This window comes from Anser brachyrhynchus (assembly GCF_964034855.1).
Source record: "Anser brachyrhynchus genome assembly, chromosome: 2".
NCBI classification, from domain to species: Eukaryota; Metazoa; Chordata; class Aves; order Anseriformes; family Anatidae; genus Anser; species Anser brachyrhynchus.
Genome location: NC_137695.1, coordinates 68,909,355 through 68,931,666, shown reverse-complemented (window position 1 = coordinate 68,931,666; position 22,312 = coordinate 68,909,355). Strand labels below are relative to the sequence as shown.

Genomic DNA, 22,312 nt, shown 5'->3' with positions numbered 1-22,312 from the left:
CAGAGGAAAGTTTAGAGCCATCTCATTTAGGTCAGCTAGGGAATTCAGAACACTGCTTGGTTGTGTTGAGCCAGGCCTACATTGCCTCTTTATATTACCACGGCAAGCAGCATGACTCAGGGAGAAGATAGTTTAAGCACTCCATCTAAGTAAAATAAATGGAAACATAGATGGTGAGAGGCAAAAACTTTAACAGCAATAAAAAGAGAGGGAAGGCTGATAGGAGCAGTCAACAATTTCATTTCTAGTTAGTTGGCATATTCACTGAGAGAAAACAGGCAATAATTGGGCATGCAGCATTTCTTCAGACTCACCTGAAAGGCTGTATTTTATTTCAGTTTGCCTCATGAAAGCGATTGCTTCTCTCAGAGACCTGTTCGTCACTTAAATCTTTATACTACTATACCTCTATCGTTATGGCACTGAAAGTCATTTCTGCAGGAAGTGCTGACAGTGGGTGATTCTGGCTTGGGCACTGTTTTATTTGTGGGAGGCAAAGATGCTGAAGACTGAAGGAAACAACTGAAAGGGAGAGTAAGTGAAAGCTTGTTCTAATTTCTAGCCTAAATGTACTACAGCCCAGGATACACCCCTTTTCAGGGTGTGAGAATAATACTGTCATCAGAAGTCAGTTGCTACTTTATGCATGATGTTTCACCACCGAAGGTGTCCATGGGAATCACTCAAACCTTCCTCTGCCCTCCCTCTGCTCAGACCCAGTTGATGTGTGTCTTCTGCAGCAGGTCCTGGCCAGCACAAGCTGGTAGCTGCTGAGGAGAGCAGTCCCACCCTTCCTCCTGCTCCCACCAGTGTTGTCTGGCTGGGAGCAGCTGGCTACTGCACTGCTCTCTGTCCAACATCCCACATGGTTATTTTTAACCCAGATTGGCATCTTGATTCACGTCATGTGGCCTCATGCTTTTGCCAGCAGAAACGGACTGTGGAGTTAACCCCAGCTTTGGTGAAAGCAGCCTCCCTGCAGCCCTCATCACCCTGGGTAGCTCATCTCAATTTGCCCTGCAGTGTCCTAGGTGGGGGGCAGTGCCTGGCACAAACACTTCTCTGCCTGTGCTGGAAGCATCTCCCCTGGTAATGTGGAAGGTGGTATTGTTTTCTCCTACTGCTGTGGCACATGAGCATAGGCTCATATTGTCCGGAACAACATACATAGGCTTGGGACGAGTGAAAAGCTATTGGATCCCACAGCACATACATAACTTTTCAGATCTGCTAGTAGAGTCCAGGTATTTTTCTCTGCTTTCCTCATGCTTTTCATTACGATATTTCACCAAATTTCTTCTTATAGGCTTCAAAACCGTTACACCCATGACAGTCAGGGAAAATAATTTCCCCCAGTAAATAGCTGTTAGCATTGAAGAACTGTGGCAATAAAACTCTAAATGGGAAACTGCACCAGAAGTACACTTCTGCATGGAATTTGAATATTCTAGCTCTGAGTATGACTGCTGACCACAACAGGCTCCAACCACAATCCATCCCCCCTGTGGAAGTCAATAGGGGTAGGATCCATCTCATCCAGCTTTAGAGGTCAGCACTATGTGAGGCTGTATCTGGAGCAGTCAGACAGAGACTCTTTGAAGTCAGGGGAGAGTAAATGTGTTTTGGCACTAATCTGTCTCATCTATTTTAGATTTGTCTGAAGATGTGGTCTGACTTCTTTTTCTGGACAGCCAATCAGCTGCCAATAATGAGTTCAGATTTGGATATCTACATCTCAAGTCAGCTGATATGTACCTTCAAACTTTCCAGTTACTTCACCTGGCTCTAGACCAGCTCTTGGCAGATCAGCAGTTAGTTCTGAGCACTCATGTAACCGCGATGATAACCTTTGAGTTCTTGCTTCGCAAGGTCTTGAATTAAATGGATGTGATGTTAGTGGAGATGTGACCACACATTACTATAGTTTACTTATGTACTTACATGTGTTGTTGCAAGCTGTTCAGTGATGTCTACCAGTGTTTCTATACCCTTCATGACAAATTACAGTTTACAGTACAAGAATCACAGAATCCTTTATTTGGGAAGGCATCTCCTAAGCTCACCTAGACAAACCTCCTGCTCAAATCAGGACAAACTGTAGGATCAGACTCACTCAGGGCTCTGTCCATTTGGTCTTAAAAACCTTCAAGGATGGAGACTGTGTGACCTGTCTGGGTGACCTGCTCCACTTCTTGGCTGCTTGGCTGTCCCTGTGGGGAAAATGACTTTCCTCATGTCAAGACAGAACATCCCATCCTCTGTCAGAACACACAACCTTTGTGTCTCATCCTGCCACTATGCATGTTTGTGGAAAAGCCTGGCTCAGTCTTCTTATCTTCTCCTTGTAGGCACTGTGGGGCTGCTGATAGGTCCCCTGAAAACCATCTCTTCTCTAGGCTGGATGAACCCTGGTCCCTCAGCTTCTCCTTGCAGGGCAAGTGCTCCAGCACCAATCATTGTGGTGGCCCTCTGCTGAGCTCCCTCCAGGCTATCATTGTCTTTCCTGTACTAGGTGGCCCAAAACTGGACACACTGTCTAGATGTGCTCTAATGAGCACAGAGCAAAGGGGAAAAACCACTTCTCCATATATGCTGGCCATGCTCCTGTTGGCGCAGCCCAATTGGTTTCCAACTTGCACTGTTTGCTTGGTAGGATTTTGGTGGTAGTCTTGTAGTGATCAAGAGTTGTGGGAAGAATTAGCAGTTCTTGTTATTAGGTATCATTAAGCCATGAATACCTTCAAAGATTAAAAGTCTGTTGGTATTTATTGGGAATATCTCCCTAAAACAAAATGCTCACCAGGATTGATTTATTATTTAGCTTCAAAAAAGTCTGATGTGGAAACTCTTTACAGCTCAAATAAAAAAACAGCTAATTATGTTTTCAGAAATGTTGATGATCTCTTTTTGGCATGAAAGTTGTGAAATGCTGAGGTGCTCAAGCTCGTTATGTGTAGTCTTTTCTTTTTGGCACTCAAAAGTGCTACACATGAACAATGCACCGCTGCCGTTGCATTCAACCTTGTGACTTTCTCGCAAAGTAGAAATGAGTTGTACTTCCTGTTTAAAAGGAAGCAGCTCTTGTGCTGAAACACAGCCACCTCTGGCCTAATTTTAGCTGTCAGGCATCCAGACCCAATTTTGATAATCTACAATCCCCCCAGAATGGGAGAAAGAGGTCCTTCCAGAGGTTCCTTCATTTCATCTTTCATACCTATTTCAGGGTGAGAAGTGGCTTGCCTGTCTTCACTGACCCAAACATCATCTAAACAGTCAGTCCAAGTTATTAGTCTTTAATGGAAACCCAGGGCTAAAATCCTAGCTAAAGCTAAGCCTAGGCATTACCTTTCAAGGGCTTCTGCCCCTAGCTCATTGTTGGGAACTGAGATTCCTTCTAGGTTTTTCTCCAAACTAAAGCCTCCGGGCTATCCCTTATATTGCCTGAAGGATACTTTAGAGACATGGGGATGCTAACGGGGGGGCAAGAAGGCAGTTGTCTGCCTCCTCCTTTAGTCCCCCCTTTGCCAGGACATTTCCCCCCCCATTTAAGTGACTTCATAGTCACTGGGGAGGTGAAGAGGGGTTGTACCTAGCATTTCCATTCCTACCACCTCACATCTGTGGATCGTCCTTGCAGTGGGGCAGTAAACACCCCATAGAAAAGAGACCTAACTTATTTCACTAAAGAAAATGCTGCTATTTAGCTACTACGGTGCTTAAAAATTATTTCAGTAGAAACGGTACTAAAATCTCCCTTATTTCCACAGCCATGTCTTTACTACTCAACTTGGCTACTGTTTTCAGTGATGCAGTCAACACAGCTGAAGTGCAACAGTTTCCTTCAACACCTCTGCAGACATCTAGATGAAACCCAACTGTTAGTGAGTTTTGCTGGGGGATGAAGGATTTGGGGTTTTTGTCTTGTACAGTTCTCAAAAGATGAGCTAAATTCTCACACTGGGGGAAAAAATCACCAGTGTGTGTGCAGCACAAAGCAAAATGATGACACCCTGGGATATAAAACTGGTGGTTTGTTTCTAGCCTGTGGGAGTTCTGGCTAGGTTGCACCATTCGCAGGTTTAACTAAGAGAGCATTTCAAATAAAGAATCTTTAATGCTGAACAGAAACTTTAGTTGTGTTTTGCTGCATATTGAAAAACTCTCAAGCACAACCGGCTCTCAAAAGCAAAAAGTGCTGCGGGCTCCTGTCCCAACAGCCAGCCCCTGCCCCAGTCCCTCCTCAAAGGCGCCACGGTGTTTTGGTTAAAAGAGCCACATGGTAACCTAAGTGAGAGCAAATCTCAATTAAGACTTAGTTTTTAGCCTTCAAACTATCCAAAGAGTTAGTCTCGGGGATTAAGGAAAACAAAACCTTACCAATGGCTGGATAAAATTCACATTCCTTTCAATTGTGATCATCCTACATCAAGGAAATGTTGGCAGTCTCCTAAGGTATGCCTGTGAAAGTTGTTATATTGCTTTAAGTATGTTAAGAAAAAGGAACCAAGAGCTATAGCACAAATGTGTTATATAAATCTTCATTGGGATCACTGCTCTTTTTATAAAAATAGATTGATCAATGTTGGGTCTCAGTGGGCAACCTTTAAAAGAGACCACATCAAATGGGGAGGCAAAGCTGTAGGTCTCCACCCCCATGCTGGCTCTTCTCCTCACAAGAGACAGCTATGTCATCTCTAGCCATAAAAGAAATTGAAGAATGTCTGTCTTGCTAAAGACAGAAAAGGAGTCCTTTCCCCCTCTCTGCTGGAGCAAGCCATGTCCCTACAAAGCCATGTCCCAGGCTGCGAAGTGAGCTGCATACCTGAACGGGGGCTTAAGGGGGCAGTAAAACATTCCTCTTACTCTGGGGGAAGGTGTCCTGAGGTAGGAATCATAGCTACATGGCACCTTTATTTAGCTATTTAATTAGTGTGGGAACATTGTAATTTGCTAGCTAGGTCTATCAGCAGCAAATTCTTAATTCTGAAAGAAGGGGAAAGTTTGATGTTCAGAGGGACTTTCCGAAGCACAGTATCTCCTAGGAAACATATGTGGGATACTTCATTTCTAGTGATGCTTCTTACCCTGAGTACTTACACTTAAAAGAGCAGTTCAGCACAACGTTGATGGTGTGCAGTTCATGAGATTGCCCATCCAACATTTGAACCAGGTAAAAATGCACAGATTATTGTGGTAGAAAATCCACTTAGACCTTTTATTCCTTTTTCTTCAACAACGGTTGTTTGTCTGCAGCTTAGAAAATCTTGTTCTTGCTATTTTTAATCAGAAATCTGAGCAGAAATAATCAGTGCTATTGTTACAAAATGGTGTCTTATTTTCAGAAAGCTGTACCAGAGAAACATGAAACAAAATCCTACTGAGGTGTCCTGTGTTGAGTCATTCAGAGATCTGTTTTGGCGAATAAGAGTTCATCAGCTCAGATAGAAATGGCACTTGTGGAACAAGCAATTCATCAGAGGAAGATGAAGTGTTTGTTTTGGATTCATGTCTGTGATGGAGTATGAGAGCAACAAAGACCCTTTGTGCGGTTATCAACCCCATGCTGCTACGTGGCAGCCAGTCACCCAAATCAGATTACTCAAAATGGTTTTGTTGCAGTTGTTTGCTATCAAAAATATTTTCTTCCATTCAAGAGCTTTTTCCAGCGTCTTTCTCAGGGACTCTCTACTTAAGACAAGGCCAGTAAGGTCCCTGTGTGAGTACAGGAAAGCTTCAGGAAAAAGGGTAAAGACTGTCACTGTGGCTGAGTGGCAAAGGGAGGTATAGGGATGCAGACACTTCATGGCTATGTCCTCCCTATAGCCAAGTTCCTGCACTGGGTCATGGTGTGTCTCAAGACTTCGTGTGAAACTTCTGAAGAAATAACATGCTGGTGCATCCCCAGCAGCCAAGCTCTACAAAGTAGCCTCCCTCAACTTATGAATCAGAGTAACTGGGGTCATTTCTTGCTGTTCAGATGATTTTATAAGGTAAGAAAAAAAGTCCTTTTCCCTTCTTTAATTCTCTTCATGACCACATGAAAAAATACCCTCCTTTGATATTTCAGTCCTTACTACTCCTTGTCACCTTCTAGAAAAGCCCTTCAGTCCCCCTCTAGTAGCAAATGACCAGAGGAAGAAAGTCAACATGTTTAGGAGCTACCATGGAGAAGGAGAAAACATCACAGAACACAGACCAGCTCTCGTTTAAGCATCCCTAATAGCCACAAAATCCTCAAGATCTTTTACTGCTCAGTCTGAGCATGTGGATAATGCAGCTGTTTCCATAACAAGTGAGGTCTAGAAACCAAGAGTAGGCTTTCTGTGAAAGATAAGTAGAAGATACAGCAGCAGGCCCTTGTTGGATGCTCTGAGACAGCAAAACCCATAAAGCTCAGGCATGAGATGGGAGGATCTTGATCAGTGTTTGGATGGAGAAAACACATGCACCTGATTTTCCCCAGCAAAACTCTCTAGGAGGTGGGTTTCATCTAGGTGTCTGCAGAGGTATTGAAGCAGATGATGTTCAGCTGAGCTGTGATGAGTTTGTCACTTGAGACTTGCTCCTTATATCTGGGAAGATGTCTGCACTGCATCTCAGGAGTTTCTCCAACAAGAATACAGGATGGATCGATTATTGATTATAAGGCACATTGTGAGTACAGCTTTTTTTTGGGGGCCTGCTCTCAAGAGCCATGTAGACACAAACACTGAGCTTTAAATTAGAGGGATTAAAAATTAATTGAAGATCATTATTTTTGCCCTGTCTGAATCTCTAAATCTTCTTGGAATCTGGTTGTTTAGACACCACTGCCTTTTTTTTTTTTTTTTTAAACTGCTGACAGAGGAGAATTGTTGGTCTGGTCTTTGGTGGGATGTCAGAGGGTCTGAGAACAGCCAACCATATGCTTCAAACCAAATAATGGCAAATGGAGACCTTGTTACACGACTCACAGACAAAGAACTGTCTCTGCTTTTCAGTTTGTTTCCCAGATGCTGCTGGAAGTGTTTTAAGTATTTGGTATTCATGATATGCTCTTTGGTTAGTATTTGATTCATTCAGATTGTTTTCCACTGAGTGGCAAGAACAATAGTTTCCAGTTTCAATTCTTGAAAGTACAAATTCAAAATTTCTTTGAAATGCTAATATTTGCTTAAAATATGCTGTTCCTGGTAAAATGCCTGCCACTAGGCTTGTATGGTAGATTGCTTAGAGCATGCTTTGTTCTAAAAGGGCAAATTTAGGTGAGAGAAACGTAACAAGAATGATTTTTTTAAAGAGAAAAAAACACCAAAAGACACACAAAACAAACAACTACAACAACACCCTAACCTACAACCAAAGATATTTTGAGTAGGCCTCAAATGATAAATTTTATAAAAAGATTATCATTATCAACTAGCCCACCTTGATTACTTGGCACAAGTTTTTTCTAGGTGCAAATAAAGCCCATAGGTATGGATTTAGCAGAACATAGACTAGATGTGTATTTTAGAGCAGTAGGTGTATTAGGGCAGAAATCAGACATATTTTCATATTTTGTTCTTCTCTTGTTTTCTTTTGCTTCTGTTTTGTTCTTCTCTGTTGGACACTGTGCAGATCAAACTGCATTGCATAGTGATAGGAAGATTTGCTTTTGGGGTGGGTAGAACAACTGGCAGAAGGAATCAATAGGGACTGTAAGGAGGGTGAAGGAGAATGCTGTAACTTCCCCAAACTATTTTGCCATTCCTCATCTTCCTTCCCTCTTGAAATACAAGATTCCCCCTTCCCTATTTATGCTCTTCTCTCACCTCTGTCATGGGCTTGAATTTTGAATGTTCATGCTGCAAGATACTGTATCTCACCAGCGTTCAAAGCTTGCTCCCAGCCCATTCATTTATCACCACTATCAGAAGCAGGCAAGTCCTCTAAGCCACAGTGGCCCCTGGCATGGAAGGAGAGTCAAAGCTCTTTCCAAGAGGCAATGTGGCTTGTCTGATGAAACATAAGCTATTATTATCTGCCTTGTTTTGTTTTCCTTAGAAGCAGACAAAAAATCCATATTCTAGACAACTGGCTTCAGTACTATGCCCCCATGTCCATCCTTGGTCGAGCTTGGCCTGCTGTTTATATGATGCTTTTAGCAGAATGGATAACTTTAACTGACCCTGTGAAGCAATATTGCTTCAGAGGAACCCTCAGCACCATGAGCTGAATTTTCTATCTTTCTGTTATTTCTTTGTTTAGTGAGGGCTGTCTGGAGCTGGTAGATACGGACTTCAGAAACCTACAATAAGGTTGCCGAGGGCTGCTTTTCATGAGGCTTGACCACTACACAGGTGTGTCCAGCCTTTGCTCGTCCTCCTGACTGTATTGCAAATCCTGACAGGTTGCAAAAAGAGAAGACAAGGGAACCCTCCAGGGCAGTAGAAGCAATAGTCCCTTTTTAGTAATCATGGGGTGTTGCTTAACTGAATTTAGTCTGCAAGTATTGTTTTTAACTGAAGAAATTATTCCTTGAAATAGAGTGAAAGTGAACAGAACAATTCATTTCTGCTTACAACACACAGTGTTACCCAAGTCATGTCCTATTGTCATATCCTATTGCACCCTGGATGGTGTTTCTGAAAGAGGTTGGACTGTGTGGTGCAGGTCACAATGTAATATTTTCTGAGGATTCATGTTTGGTCTCTACAATCACAGATCAGCTGTGAACATCTGCGGAAAGTGAAAGAAAGAGCCATGTACCACTGACACAGCTTTGTAGTCATTATTCAAATAACATTTGCAGATGCTTTTTTTGCTATTTTTTTCTTTAATCAAATCCCACCAGCATTAGAAAACACCTTGCCCAACACCACAGACTAGCAAAGTAGCAATCATGTTATGTTCCTCAGACATTATGAATCACATAAACGAAGGAAAAAAAATCATGATAAAAATTCAACCATGTGAAAAATCTATAGGTTAGAAAGCCTAGAAATGAATAAGAATGATGAAACAGACCTATGTTCAAACCTGTGCTTGCAAAGAATGATCTCTTTTGTCTGCAAAAACTCCATTTTAAAATTATATTTGAGCTTTTTCACATCCCAAACCTTGGTTTAGAGAACTGCCAGTATGTCCAGTATGAAAGAGACTTTTCTTTTTTATTGCTGAATATACAGTAATGAGAAGCTTCCTATCTGATAAATACAATAGATGAGATAATTAAACGCTGATGATCTGTTTGGCAATGCACAGCTTGCGCCAAGTAAGGATGGGCTTTCTCCAGAAGAACTTATAATGTTTTCTCTCAGCAAGTGGCAGGTGGATGAAAAAAATTTTATTTCAGTAAATTTTATTTCAGAAAATATTATTTCAGTAAAACAGACCGTGGTGGTAAAATGACAAATAATCCAGCCTTTAGCAAGCACAGAGCTTTAGCAAGCACATGGTTTGGAAGGGCTGTTCAAAACCCATCAGGCTGATGCATGTCTAAGCTAAGAGAGACCTGACCAGGCTCAAGCTGGGCTTTGGGGTGGCAGCAAAAGGCACAGCCAGGGGGGCACTTACCTAGCCAGAGGTGCTCCCAATTCCCTCTACCGACCCTTCTCACTGTGTTCCTTGAGTCCTCCGTGAGCCCAAGGTTCTCACGTTCAACCACGTTCTCCCAGTGGTTCATCAGGAAGGACTTAGTTGTAAGTCCTACATTTGTTCTCGGGCTGCTCTCTTTCTTGTAAGAGAGAAACCACAAGTGTTTTTCTTCCGGTTTTAGTCATTTCCTTTCAGCTTGGCAAACCTTGTTGTGTTTTTTTTTTTTTTTTTTTACAAGATCTCTCAGATATTCAGGCTGAGTGCTCCCTTGAATAAGGGAGCCCACAGGGAGTGGTTCCTTTAGGCACCACGTTCAGTGCAGATATCCTGAGTAATAATTTCATTATGATTATTTACTTGGCAGCCCCAATTCCTGACAATATTTCTACCCTTGCTTCAGTGCTAACAATTTTGAACTGCTGGAGAGTCATATTGTAGGCTTCAACCCTGCTGTGCTGCGTGAGGAAGAATGGCCACAGTCTGCCTGGCTCTGCACAGCTCAATGCCTCCCCAGGCTATAGACAAGGGCAGCAAGAAGTGCCTTGGTGCTTCAGGACCCTCACTCTCATTGTCGCGAATGATGAAGAAGTTGAGAGGCTGAGTTGCTTTAAAAAATAATTAAGGGATAGCAGGAGTATGGTGGACTGAGGCTTCCTTCCCATGCATGGATGGAGGTTTGGCTTGCACCTCATCATCAGCATGGAGATGGGACAAGACCCCATCTAAATCAACAAAGTGGGAAAGCATGATTAGGTGTACACTGACAAAATTCCTATTATTGGTCACAAAGCAAAGAATATCCAACAGAGGAGGGAGCATGAGAGGATGAGGGAAGGCTCACTCCTTCTCTTGCCTCTTTTGAAGTCCTTTCTTCAGTTCTGAGCCCAGTTCATAATCTCCTGTGCCCTTTGAGGCACTGCTGCAGGTGTTTTGGTTGTCTTGACTACAGGCATTAGTAGTTTCTAGAGAAACAACAGTTGTAATGAGATGCTGACAGTAGGCTCTTCAGGGGCTGTTTGCAGGGCCTGAAGTGAACAAGGTGTCAAGAGGAGGCCATGCAGCCATGCTGCCCTTCTAGCAGCCCAGCTGAGCAGGCAGGGGAAAATCTAATTAACTCAGGAGAATGGTGCTAATGTCCGTCATAGGAACAATACTGAGTAACTGAGCACTCTGTATTGAAATTTTGTTCTTTACTAAGGTGTCTCGAAGCTCCCCACGCTGTGATGGAGCATGGATGAAGTGGGGAGAGAAGATGGTGTGGAAAGAGAGAAAGTGTGATGCAGTCAAAAGGCAATTCAATAAATTTTTTGGTCAAGGCAAGCTCCAAAGAGCTCTGTCAGTGAATGGGAAAAATGAGCCAGACCTCTGAGGTCAAAAGAGGTGGGCTGAGGGGGAGTGGGGAGCACCAGGCTCTGACTGGCCACTAGCAAGAAAGCTGAAGTTAGCAAGAAGAGAAAGAGAGGGGGGAGAGAGAGAGGCTCATTCACTGCACTTCAGCTTTTTTGTCTCAGTGCACACCACTTCAGAGTGGGATACTTGCTGGAGTGCTTCTGGTGGAAGAAGTACAGAGGGTAAATTTATTACTTTCTGCATGCCTCGCAAATTCATAGAACCCAGTCAGTCTGTCCCCAACTCTAATTTGCTCTGAAATGGATAAGCAACCACAGCCAATTTATTACCTTACAAAGCAAACACTGTTTATGTTTTGATCTTTATTTAATCTGCTTGTTTGCTAGCCCTAGCCTTTTCCATCCATGACACATTTTTAACATCGTCAAATATTTCTAATCTCCAGACTAGTCAGCTACTCACCTACGTAAACACAGTTGTTAAGTCGCTTGTGGAACGTTTTACCAAAGAGCGATGTTTGCATCTGAGATAGGAGGAACCAGACCAAGCCCTGTGGTCACTAATGGCCAGCAGCTTGTCACACCAATATCTTTCCTGAAATCACATTTCCCTCGTGCTTCATAGGCCAAGCTGGCTGCAGCTCCTAGCCCCATCAATGCTAATTACTGAGGTGGCAAAATCAAGACTTCAGGACTTCACAGATGCAGCAGGCCGGCCACCATGTCAGCTCCTACATTTCCAAGCATGACCGCACATACCAAAGTGACTTGCATCTGCTTTAACCTGGCTGTGAAGTGTATTAGCTGAGCTTTCTGGGCCATCTTCCCTGCCACGCTGGGCTGCTGTGGCTGAAACTGAAGCTGTGGCAAGAAAGACTCCTCCAGATTTTGCAGCTTTACCTCCTTGGGTAGTGAATCAGAGCCAGCAGGCATTTCAGCGCCTCTGTGGGCCGTGTTTGGAAAGCCTGATTCCCTCAGAAATGAAACTTCCTTAACGAAAGCAAGAGCCACAGCCATGTATTAGTGCTGCAGGTGCACATTACTTCTAAAAGAACAGGACAGGCAGAAGTCAGAAAATGTCTGGAAACCTTAGAAACCTCAGCCAGTTAGGCTAAGGTCAGACCTGAGTAGGCTGATGTTATTCTGATGAGGCATGTGTATCACTGCTTTAACTCACAAAGTTTTCAGGCCATACTCCAATATATTGGCAAAAGATGCCTCTTTCTGGTGAAAACTGCTCATCCTTTTGTATGCATGTATGAGCATCTCTGTGTTAATCTCTGCTGCCCTGGGAGGACTGCTGTTTTATCTCTGTGTCAGTGGAGATATGAAGCTTTTGGAAGGCCCTCAAAATCTCACCATAGGTTTTTAAATTCTTTACAGTAATTTCAATAGGAAATACCAGATGTGTTCTGTGGATAAATGCTCCCAGGGAAGTCAGCTGATAAATATTACAGTAAATCCGAGGAAGCATATCTGAGGACCCTGCTCCACGCAGAAATGAAAGGTTAACTTTAGATGAGAGGGAAGCACCAAATCTTTTGCTGCAGTGTATTGAGCATATCAAAGTAGTTACTCAGGCCCTCCCATCCCTTTCAAGTCAAGGTCTTCACTCCCAGCTTATCGTTTTCCTCAGCTGGACAGACTGATGTATGTCCAGACTGGCATTCCTCTTCTTCTGGTATGACAGCTGTGCATCTTGCTATTTGGAACGGATATGTAAATCAGCTTCTTCCTTATTCATTAAAGGAATTCATTAAAAAAATTCATTATTCTCAAAAAATTTTTGTCGAATAATAGTTCCAAGTTTACTTGTTCCTGAAAGAAATCTAGCAGGCTTTCCTGACAGCCATTGGGTTGGTGAAAAATGCCAGCAAAGTGTTGCTCAAGAACCAATGGAAAACAGACAATGCCTTTCAGGCCACACCAACATCAGCTGCTACAGTGTTTTGGCGTGCAGAACCCACTCTTCCCAGGGAGGCTCCTGCTATAAGCACCAGAGGCTTTGCTACTGAATGATTTAGCGTCTGTTCTTTCTTTTGCTCTTTTACAGCCTGCCCTACTGCTGGCAAACATTGTTTCCAGAGGTATTCCACCTTTAGAAGAAATCCTTTTCCTATTCAACATAGGCTCAGTAAGTCCATTTATTCTTCCAACGAGTGGTTTGCGCCCCTGCTACATTCATCTGAAATCATTTTTCCAAAGTCTAGGGGCCATCTTTTTATATTTCCCTAAAGATACTTCTCCCCCCAAAAACCTCTTCCAACAGGCCCATGAATCTGTATATATATATGGCTTCCTTTGAGGCAATTAGTGCCTTGTAATGTTTAGACTCGTTGAGATTTTGTCCAAGCTGAGCATCCCTCAAATTCAGCCCCGAGATCTGCCAGTGTGTCTGTGCCCCAGTTCCCTGGGAAAACACTGTTTTATGCAAATCACTTTTACAGCAAGTAGTTGTTACGTGAGATGTGACATGAAACAAATGCTGCACAAAACAATGCAGCCAGCTCATGGGCTTTTGCACTGCGCTCCTTTGACACTTGCTCTGCCTCTGGAGTGCTTTCAGGGGCGTGCCAAGCTGTGTTCTTCACAGCAGCAAAGCAAGCCAGCCTGCACAAAACAGTCCTGAATACTAAATGTATTTTGGTCAGAACCCTCTTAGAGTTTCAGGTGCCTCCTAGCTAAATAAACTTAACAGAGCAAGTCTCTGACTGTGGCTGGTTTGCATTTTTTTTGTTTCCTCCAGGAGATGCTCGGGTATGCATTTACAGTGATGAAGCTTGCAAGCAAGGCAAGTGCCTAGGGAGAGCCAGGGGGGCAGCAAGGGAAGCCTGGCCCCACCAAACACTGCAAAAAAACTGTCCTGATTCATCAAAACAAAAATCTACATTGAAAAGTTCCCAAATGCAGAGATGCTGACACTAGCTACAAGCTGTCTGCCTTGGGTTTCCTTCTCCTTTCAGCACACCAGGTTCATTACCCTGCTGAGAAAGAAGCTGTCCTGAGTCAGGCATCAGAAAGTAAAACCCTCCATCCAGTTTCAGCTAGGCTCATGTCAAAATTATGTGAAACAAACCTCTCTGGACTGCTGAGTAAAGCTAGAACAGTCACTCAAAATTGCACTCACTGCATCAGGGGATTGCTGGAAGATTCATGGGCCAGAGGGAGCCTTTTACAGTAAATCCAGTCCCACGCCTGGTTTAACATTGCAGTCTGAAAATGGGTACATTTTAAGGAGTTGTGTGTCTTGCCAGGAAGGCTGCAGCACAAAGCACTTGATATGTTTTTCTGGCAGTGGGAACAGAACGGCCCAGACATCCGCTGGTTTGGGCGATCACTAAAGTGAGAGAAAAGACAACAGTGCCTTCTGGCTGGTTGTTTTTTTTAACAAAATTGAAAATGCATGTCCAAGGGACATGTTGGAGGCATGGCTGTGGTGAATGACACACTGCTGGGTTACAGCAAGGTACACCGAGTCCTCTCTGTTGCATCCTCATGCAGTCATGAACAAATGAGAGGGGCTGGGACCAAGGGAGAGGAGGTCTGGCCAGGGACAGCCATTGCAACTGGCCTGGGAGATCTGTTTCAGGTTCACATCCCAGCTTTGGGATGCTAGATATCAGAAGAAATAGTAGGGAAAGGTCACTGTATAGTGGGAAAGCACATTCAGATCCATACTTTATAGTCATATGTGCTTTAAATCCTTCTTCTTCTGCTTTGTAACTGAAAGCTTCTGAGGCAGGCTTTCTCTCAGGGCAGACAGATTACTGCAGTAAAATTTCCCTGGGTTACTCTGTTTATCTGTGCTAAGGTTGGATTGCTCAACACACACTTAAGTAAATAACAGAAAATCCAAGGACTATCTTTAGCTACTGTGAGTTGTTTTTCCTTAAAATAATGGAGTGTGTAATTGCCATTGGTTGAGCAAGAGTATATTAAATTTTTTCAGTATTTTTGGTGTAGAGGAAAGAGGGAAGAACAGTAGAGGTGACTTGGGGACAAGGCACTTGTCCTTTTCCTTGAGACCAGGAAAGGTCAGAGCCCTGAAGCAGGGGCCAGCCTGGCCCCAGGGGTGGCCAAGTATAGAGTCAGAGGTGCCTGCATGGCTCTGAATGGAAAGAGGTGAGCAGGGCTGGGGCTGGGGGTGGGGCTCTTCTGCGAAGGAAGTGTCAGATGCTGGCATACATGGGGAAGAAAATGGGGAAAGTATAGATGTAGATAAAATCTCCATTCACATGGAGACCAGCTGTGAAGAAATGGAGAACTTTTGTGAAGGGCTGGAGTATGTGCAAGGGCACTTTCAGCAGTTCTATGGGTTGCGTGTCTTGCTTGTCTTTGCTGTGTATTACCCTCTTGTTTAAAATTAATGGGAGTTGTATGTGTCTTGTAAATGAACATATAGGATCATTTCCAAACTCTCCATCCATTTATTTCTCTCTGAAGAAGAAACTAATGAGATCTGCAGAAATTGTTCATCATAACTAAACTCCTTGACAAATATTTGGATGTTTTTGTTTAATAAGTTAGTTGTAAATATTTTTGCCATAGCTCAATTGTTACCAGAAATAACTCAGTCCTGGAATTCACTCCCTGATAATATGTGGCATCTTCCTGGAATAACTGCATTCCAGAGGTCACATTCTGTGAATTGCTTTCCTCACTTCACTCACTCACCAAACAGTCTGAAGTATCCTATATGCTTGCTGTTGTGAAACTCAGTAGCCATCTGTATTTAATTGCTTTCAGGGGAAAAAAAAAGCTACATGTAGTGCTTCTGGATCCATGCTTTCCTTCAGAGAATGTATACCTGCAAGTGTTGTCATTATTCACATTTTATGTGCATGTGAAGGATGTCCATATGTTCTGTTCCCAAAAAAACACAGTGGGGTACTGCTATTAATGATCATTCTTTAGTGTCAAGTGATAAAGTTACACTTTGGCAATAGCTTTAGCATTATTGCAATAGTGCTATTTTGTTATAAAGAAAGCAGAAATGTGCATTTGGGCTTCAGTGAGAACAGAGTGCTGTGGTTTTCATGTATGGTATTGTTTTCTGTAATTTAAGAACTTCCAGGCTGGGTAAAAAATCGTCCAAGAGTGTGGAAAGACCACAGAATAAAAAAGGAGAAGTTGTTCCTCAGACCAAACTGCAGTTATTACTGTCCTTGGGTCAGGACCGAGTCGATCAGGAGAAGGATGAGGGGGGAAAAAGGGATGGAAAGGACCCACATGTGGAGGGGTGTTCTTCAGGAGACATATCTAATCTACGAGAACCGTTTCACCTTAGGTCTTCTGCATTGGAGATATTCAAGTTGCTAAAACAAGAGTTTACAGGACTAAGGAGCAGCCCCCCTTTTTGTTGTTTATGCCACCTCATTTCCCATTCACCAGGGAAATAGGCTGATTTCAGGATCAGAACAAAGCAATTATCTCTATTTTCTTCCAGGTGAAAAACAAAAAACCACCAAACAATTCCACAATCATCTATCTTCCTTTTTCTTCAAAGTGTAATTTATCACAACCACGCAAGCAGAAAAAAATTCTCTTTCCAAATGGCCTACATAACATTTTTTTCCCAAGGCTAACAGTAAAACAGTGGTATAATCCTGAACATTTGATGAGTGAATAGGAAGGTGGAGGGTCCCTGTAGAACAGACACAACTTTTTCTTTTTTTTTTAGCATTTTGCATGGAAAAACACTGAGTTTGGCAACCTATCAAAAACTGCAGTCTTTTGGCTGAACTATTTGAGTTTGGGAGCATTTGTTTTTTCTTTGCGCAAATGGCAGCACTTTGCTCTCTGTTAGATGTGCTTGGCGAGCAGCTCCATTTCACGAGTCCCCTGGCTTTCCCCAGGAAACCGTTTGCAGTGGAAGAAGGTTTTGCTTCTCCTTGAGCAGCAGCCCACAGGCAGCACACCAGCAGAACCCGGCACCTCCAGCAGCCTCACCCATGGGATGTATGGGAGGGATGCGTTTTCACATGAGCTTTTGTACCCTTGGCAGTATTTCGAACAGCAAGCAAAGCAGCCCCCAGGAACTACTCAGCTATCAGGGTACCACCATGCTCCTGAGGCTCAGCTTTGCCGTGGCACAACTGTACGTAGCAATTTATTCCTTAATAGCTTCAGGGATTAACCACAGGGAACAGCATCCTCAGTCTGGCATGAAACTTGCCAATATGAGGATAACCACCAACACTTGTTAATCAGTTTGAACCCCTGGGTGGACCCAGAGGAAGGGCAAGGAGAACTTCTATTTAAGGATCCTTTCCAGAAAATGCTGCCTGTGAGGCTGTTCTGTTGTTGTTCGACAACATACCTTGCAAGAGAGAGGGAGTAAAATGTTCTCCAGATGAAGGAAGAGGATTTTCTGTGTTTCAGATTGATTCAGAGAGGCCCCTCACAAATTACTTTATAACAAACTAAAAATAGCTTGCTTCATTAATACCAAGGAAGCACTTCTTTTATGCCAAGACACTATTTTTCATGCCCACTGATTTTAGAAAGCAGATTACAAGTACCTTTATGTCAGGCCCCTTTCTGAGTAAAGAGCATTAGGAAGATCAAGGTTGTTTCATATGTTGCTTGAAGAGCTATCAAACAGCAGTAGTATCAGATAATGTGGATTATCATGCTACTGTTCTCCACAATTTTATGCATTTTCATTACTGGTATAGAAAGTATTCCGCAAGACATCTGAGGCTCGGAAACAGGCATTAATTAAAAAAAATGTGCTGAAGTCTCTGTTTTCCTGAACTGTATCAACAACAATATTCTCCAGCAGGTCAACAGGAACCTCCTCCTCCCCTTGTCCTCCAAGCTGCTGGTGATGAGCAGCGTAATGTTTTCATAATCATCTGATTTACGTAACAACAGATAAACTCAAAATAGAGGGAGAAATTAGGCCATGAAATCCCGTGGCCTTTCCAGTGGCTTTCCACTATCCTGACACGCCTCACCTCAAATCTCCAGCTGCAGCTTTACAATATAAAGCCAATTTTTCCCTGCAGATCAACAATGCCACAAAGACCTGTTGATACAGGTAGAAAGGTAGAAAGGGTGATCTGCCTGCACCTCAGGCACCTCCTGCCCATGGAGGACTTCACCTCAGCCATCAATTTGGCAGTAGAGCTTGACAGTGAGATATCTCAGCCTCAGAAACCTGCCCTGCTCCTCCCAGTGCCTTTTTGGAGCCCATCTGTGAGGGAGCGCTCTGGTTTTCTAGCTTAAGCAACTGCAGGTGGGTTTCATCCTTGAAGGAGATGCAAATGTTCACTTTGAGAAAAGCATTTATTGGGGTGGAAGGAGGGAGGACAATCCCGTGCTACAGGACAGGTCACTGACACGTGGCTGCACAGTACTGATAGACGAGGGCTGAGCGTCCCTTTACCCATCTGCTAGCTTCAGCCCAGTTTACCACTGAATAGGATTTCACAGAATCAGAGAATATTCTGAGTTGGAAGGGACCTACGAGGATTGTCGAGTCCAACTCCTGGCTCAACACAGGATCACCCAAAAATCATACCATGTGTCTGAGAGCATTGTCCAAACTCTTCTTGAACTCTGACAGGTTCAGTGCTTTGACCACTTCCCTGGGGAGCCTGTCCCTGTGCCCAACCACCCCCTTGGTGAAGAACCTTTTCCTAACATGCAGCCTGAGCTTCCCCTGTCCCAGCTCTATGCCATTCCCTCGGGTCCTGTTGCTGTTCCCAGAGAGCAGAGCTCAGCACCTGCCCCACCACTCTCCTCGCGAGGGAGCTGCAGGCCATCATGAGGCCTCCCCTCAGCCTGCTCTTCTCCGAGACAAACAAACCAAGTGACCTCAGCTACTCCTCATATGTCTTCTACTCTAGACCCTTCACCATCTTTGTAGCCCTGCTTTGGACACTCTCTAGTAGTTTTATGTTCTTATACTGTGGTGCCCAAAACCGCACACAGTACTCAAGGTGAGGCTGCACCAGAGTGGAACAGGACAATCCCTTCCCTCAGCCAGCTAGCAGTGCTGTGCCTGATGCACCCCTGGACATGTCTGGCTCTTCTGGCTGCCAGGGCACACTGCTGGCTCTGAGTACATTGTCCTAATGCTGCTTGAACTCCGGTAGGCTTGGTGCCATGACCACCTCCCTGGGAAGCCTGTCCCAGTGCCCGACCACCCTCTTGGTGAAGAACCTTTCCCTAACACCCAGCCTGACCCTCCCCTGACCCAGCTCCATGCCATTCCTTCGGTCCTGTCACTGTCCCCAGAGAGCAGAGCTCAGCGCCTGCCCCTCCGCTCCCCTCGTGAGGGAGCTGCAGGCCGCCATGAGGCTTCCCCTCAGCCTCCTCTACTCTGGGATAAACAAACCAAGAGACTTCAGCCACTCCTTGTACATCTTGCATAGGCTCTTCAAGGCTCTTGATGAGAGTTACATTATTAATTGCTTCACATGGCTCAGCATGGGCACTGGGAAACAAAAGCAAATCCTTCAGAACAGGATAAACCTTGCCAAGCAGCCTGGAATGACTGAAGTCCTCTGCAGTCTCTGCCTGTTGCCTTCCTTCCTTCCATCTCCCTTCTTTCTGTCCTCCTTAGGGACTTGAAGATCACAGACAACTTACCTGAAGTCATTGGGAAGCCTAACTGTTGACCCTGGAGTGGTGGAAAAGGGATACTGCATCATGATGAAGAATATGCCTAGGTTGTGGAAATGTGGGCTAAGGGTTAGGAAGTTATTCAAACAGGCTAGTTCTGTCAAAAATATGGTATTTTAGCTCCTGTCTGGACTGCTGACTCTGGGCTGGTGAACAGGGTTGCATTTATGGGCTATTTTCAGCTGAATCATTAGCTACACACAGAGAAAAACTCTAGTGCTAAACACAGTTGCTGAACCCTCAGCATCCCTTGTCTTATTCATTCCCTTCCCAAACAGAGTCAGTTCCTAGGGGCAAGAGGCACACTACTGTGATCGGTATTTACAGGACATTGTAATATTTCCAGGAGGAGAGCACTCGGAGGCAGGCAGTTCCTGATGTGCATGGATGCACCTGTGTTTCTGTGCGTCTGGCTATGCTGTTCTCCAAAGCAGGAAGATAAGGGTCAGATTATCCTGTGTCTGCCAGCCACAGGCTTCTCAGATCTTTCTCTGAAGCATCTGGTGCTGGCTAGTGTCAGAGACAGGATACTGACCCTTGTGTCTAAGTGAGTCTGGCAATTCCCTTATTTCCAGGCACTGGACAGAAGCAGACTGTTTTCTACTAGAGGGTGGCTCATATTTCTTGCCAACACTGACAGTCAAATGCTGCTTTCACATTCTCTCTTACTCTTAGCATGCAACCTCAGGCTGAAGGTCAGTGGGTAGATCCTGGATGTTCCCATGCAAGGAAAATCAATTTTGATTCACAAAAGACAGAGTGGTCAGTGCAGAAGGTCACGGCATGGTTTCAGTTGCTCTTTGGGTTTAGAAATTTGAACGGGGAGGAGGGAGGGGGACAAACAAGGATGAATTGATGGAGCAGGGCTGTTTGCAGGCTGGCAGAAAAAGAACATGAGGAGAGGCGTAGACAGAGGGGCCATCTGCACTGGGGATGGACCTATCCCACTGTGCCAGGGCCCCAACTATCCTGAAATTCCATCAGTAACTGTACTTTGGCCCCAGTTCATCCCATTGTGGACATCCCATTGTGAAGTGGGATGTCCACCAAGTTGGGATTTAAGATCTGACCGGACTCTTTTTACTTTATGCAGCAGTTTGATATCAGATATTTTGTTTTGAATGATTAAGGGACACAGACAAGCAGAGAGTGGCCTGATTCCTTGCAGGAGGGTGAATAAAGATGCTTTTGAGCATGTCTCCTGTCAGCACACAGCATGTGGAGAAGACATCCATCCTCTCCTTCTCCTTTCTATCTTCTTCCCTCCTTGCCTTTCTGCTTGCAGGCACATTGAGTGTAGCCTCTCAGTAATAACTGTGTGTGGTTCTGTTCTTGTACTGTTCAAGTAGTAGCACCAGCCCCACTGCAAACATAGGCCATGTTGCAGCTGTAACATATACGATGGAGCACAGCCGTTCCCTGGGACCAGAGCAGTGTTGTTGTTTTGATCTAGCGACAGATTCCTCTCATGCTGTCCAGTGCTCCATCAAATTCAGCAGGGTTACATCAGCAGCAGAAAATGAATCAGGATCTTAGTTCATGATTTTGCATTCAGTTAATATTTGGTGCTGCTATAAATACATTATTTGGCTGTGATTCTTATTTCCAGATTTTTTTTTTTAAGCTCAGCTTTGCTTCTTTAGACCAAGAGCAAGGCAGGATAGCTCAGGCAGGGCTTGTTACTCTCCCCAGGCTGCCTGCTGCCTTTCCATGATGGGCAAAAAAAAGCCCAAATGTTCAATTCAACCCAGGGTTGTTTGGAGTTCCCAGGAATTTCACCCCATGACTTTGACCTCTGACAAGAATGCTTAATTATTTCCAGCTCTCAAGCTGGGTCATAAACTGGCCCTTTGAAGAAGTTTCCTGCTATCCATAAAGGAGAGCTCTTGACTCCGGCCAGAGCAGAGTTTTCATTCCTTGAATGGAGGGGCGTCTTGAAACAGTGGAGTCCTGGAGATGGGTGGAAGAGTTCAACATTTGTTTGGTGTTTTTTTTAGCAGTAGATGAATCATTGTTCCAAAATTCATTCCTCTGTCCAGATTTTTTATCTCCCCAATTTTTTCCTTTTCTACCACCTCCCCCAGGTTCTGGAATTTGAAATTGCTCAATTATAAAAACAGAATTTGTCTGCATGATCAGAATAAAAACTGTTCCACCTTTTTCTTATCTGCAGGGTTACACCTGAAGACTAACCAATGTTTTATTCATCCACCTACATAAGTTGATTTATGCTCCTGAAGTTTGGGTTGCAGCTTACAAATGTCTCTCTTTTCCTGGCCTGATGTATGGCATGCTTTCAGTATAAGGTAAGAGGATCTTTTCTTGTCACCTTTTCCTCCAATGCTTTCCATGCACTCCAGTTGGTCAGGGGGTTATTTCCCCTTCAATCAAAAAATAATACATAAAAAACATGAGTTATGCCAGACTGTGCAATAAACTGGAAGACAAGACCCCAGCGTGGGACAGGAGTGACTGAAACCATTGGGGCCATGCTTAGCCGGCAGCAAGGTCTGGCAGGGAGCACATCTCTGCCTTCCTACTTCGCAGCTTTACCAGTAATTGCTTCTTTTTCCTCACATGGGAATGTGGTTGGTGGGGACATTCTTTCGAAATGAAAAGGCGGCTCTCAGTACCAAAAAACATTTGCCCATATTTCTAGTGTGATGTGCTGTAAGGAAGCAAAACAGAGCTGAAAAAAAAAAAAAAAAAAAAAAACCAAGGATTTTACTGAAATCCCTGTTTTTAGGCTGGCTTCACAGGCCTGGGTAGCCTGC

The 22,312-nt window shown here is 44.0% G+C and overlaps 1 protein-coding gene across 1 annotated transcript in view; it reads right to left on the bottom strand.

The window, feature by feature from the left end:
• The window catches only part of NEDD9 (neural precursor cell expressed, developmentally down-regulated 9), a 98,263-nt gene extending 88,570 nt beyond the window's left edge, over positions 1-9,693 (bottom strand). The window contains exon 1 of the mRNA XM_080578832.1: positions 9,538-9,693. The gene's annotated coding sequence lies outside the window, so the exon portion shown is untranslated. The remainder of the gene's footprint in view (positions 1-9,537) is intronic.
• Between the last annotated feature and the right edge of the window lie 12,619 nt (positions 9,694-22,312).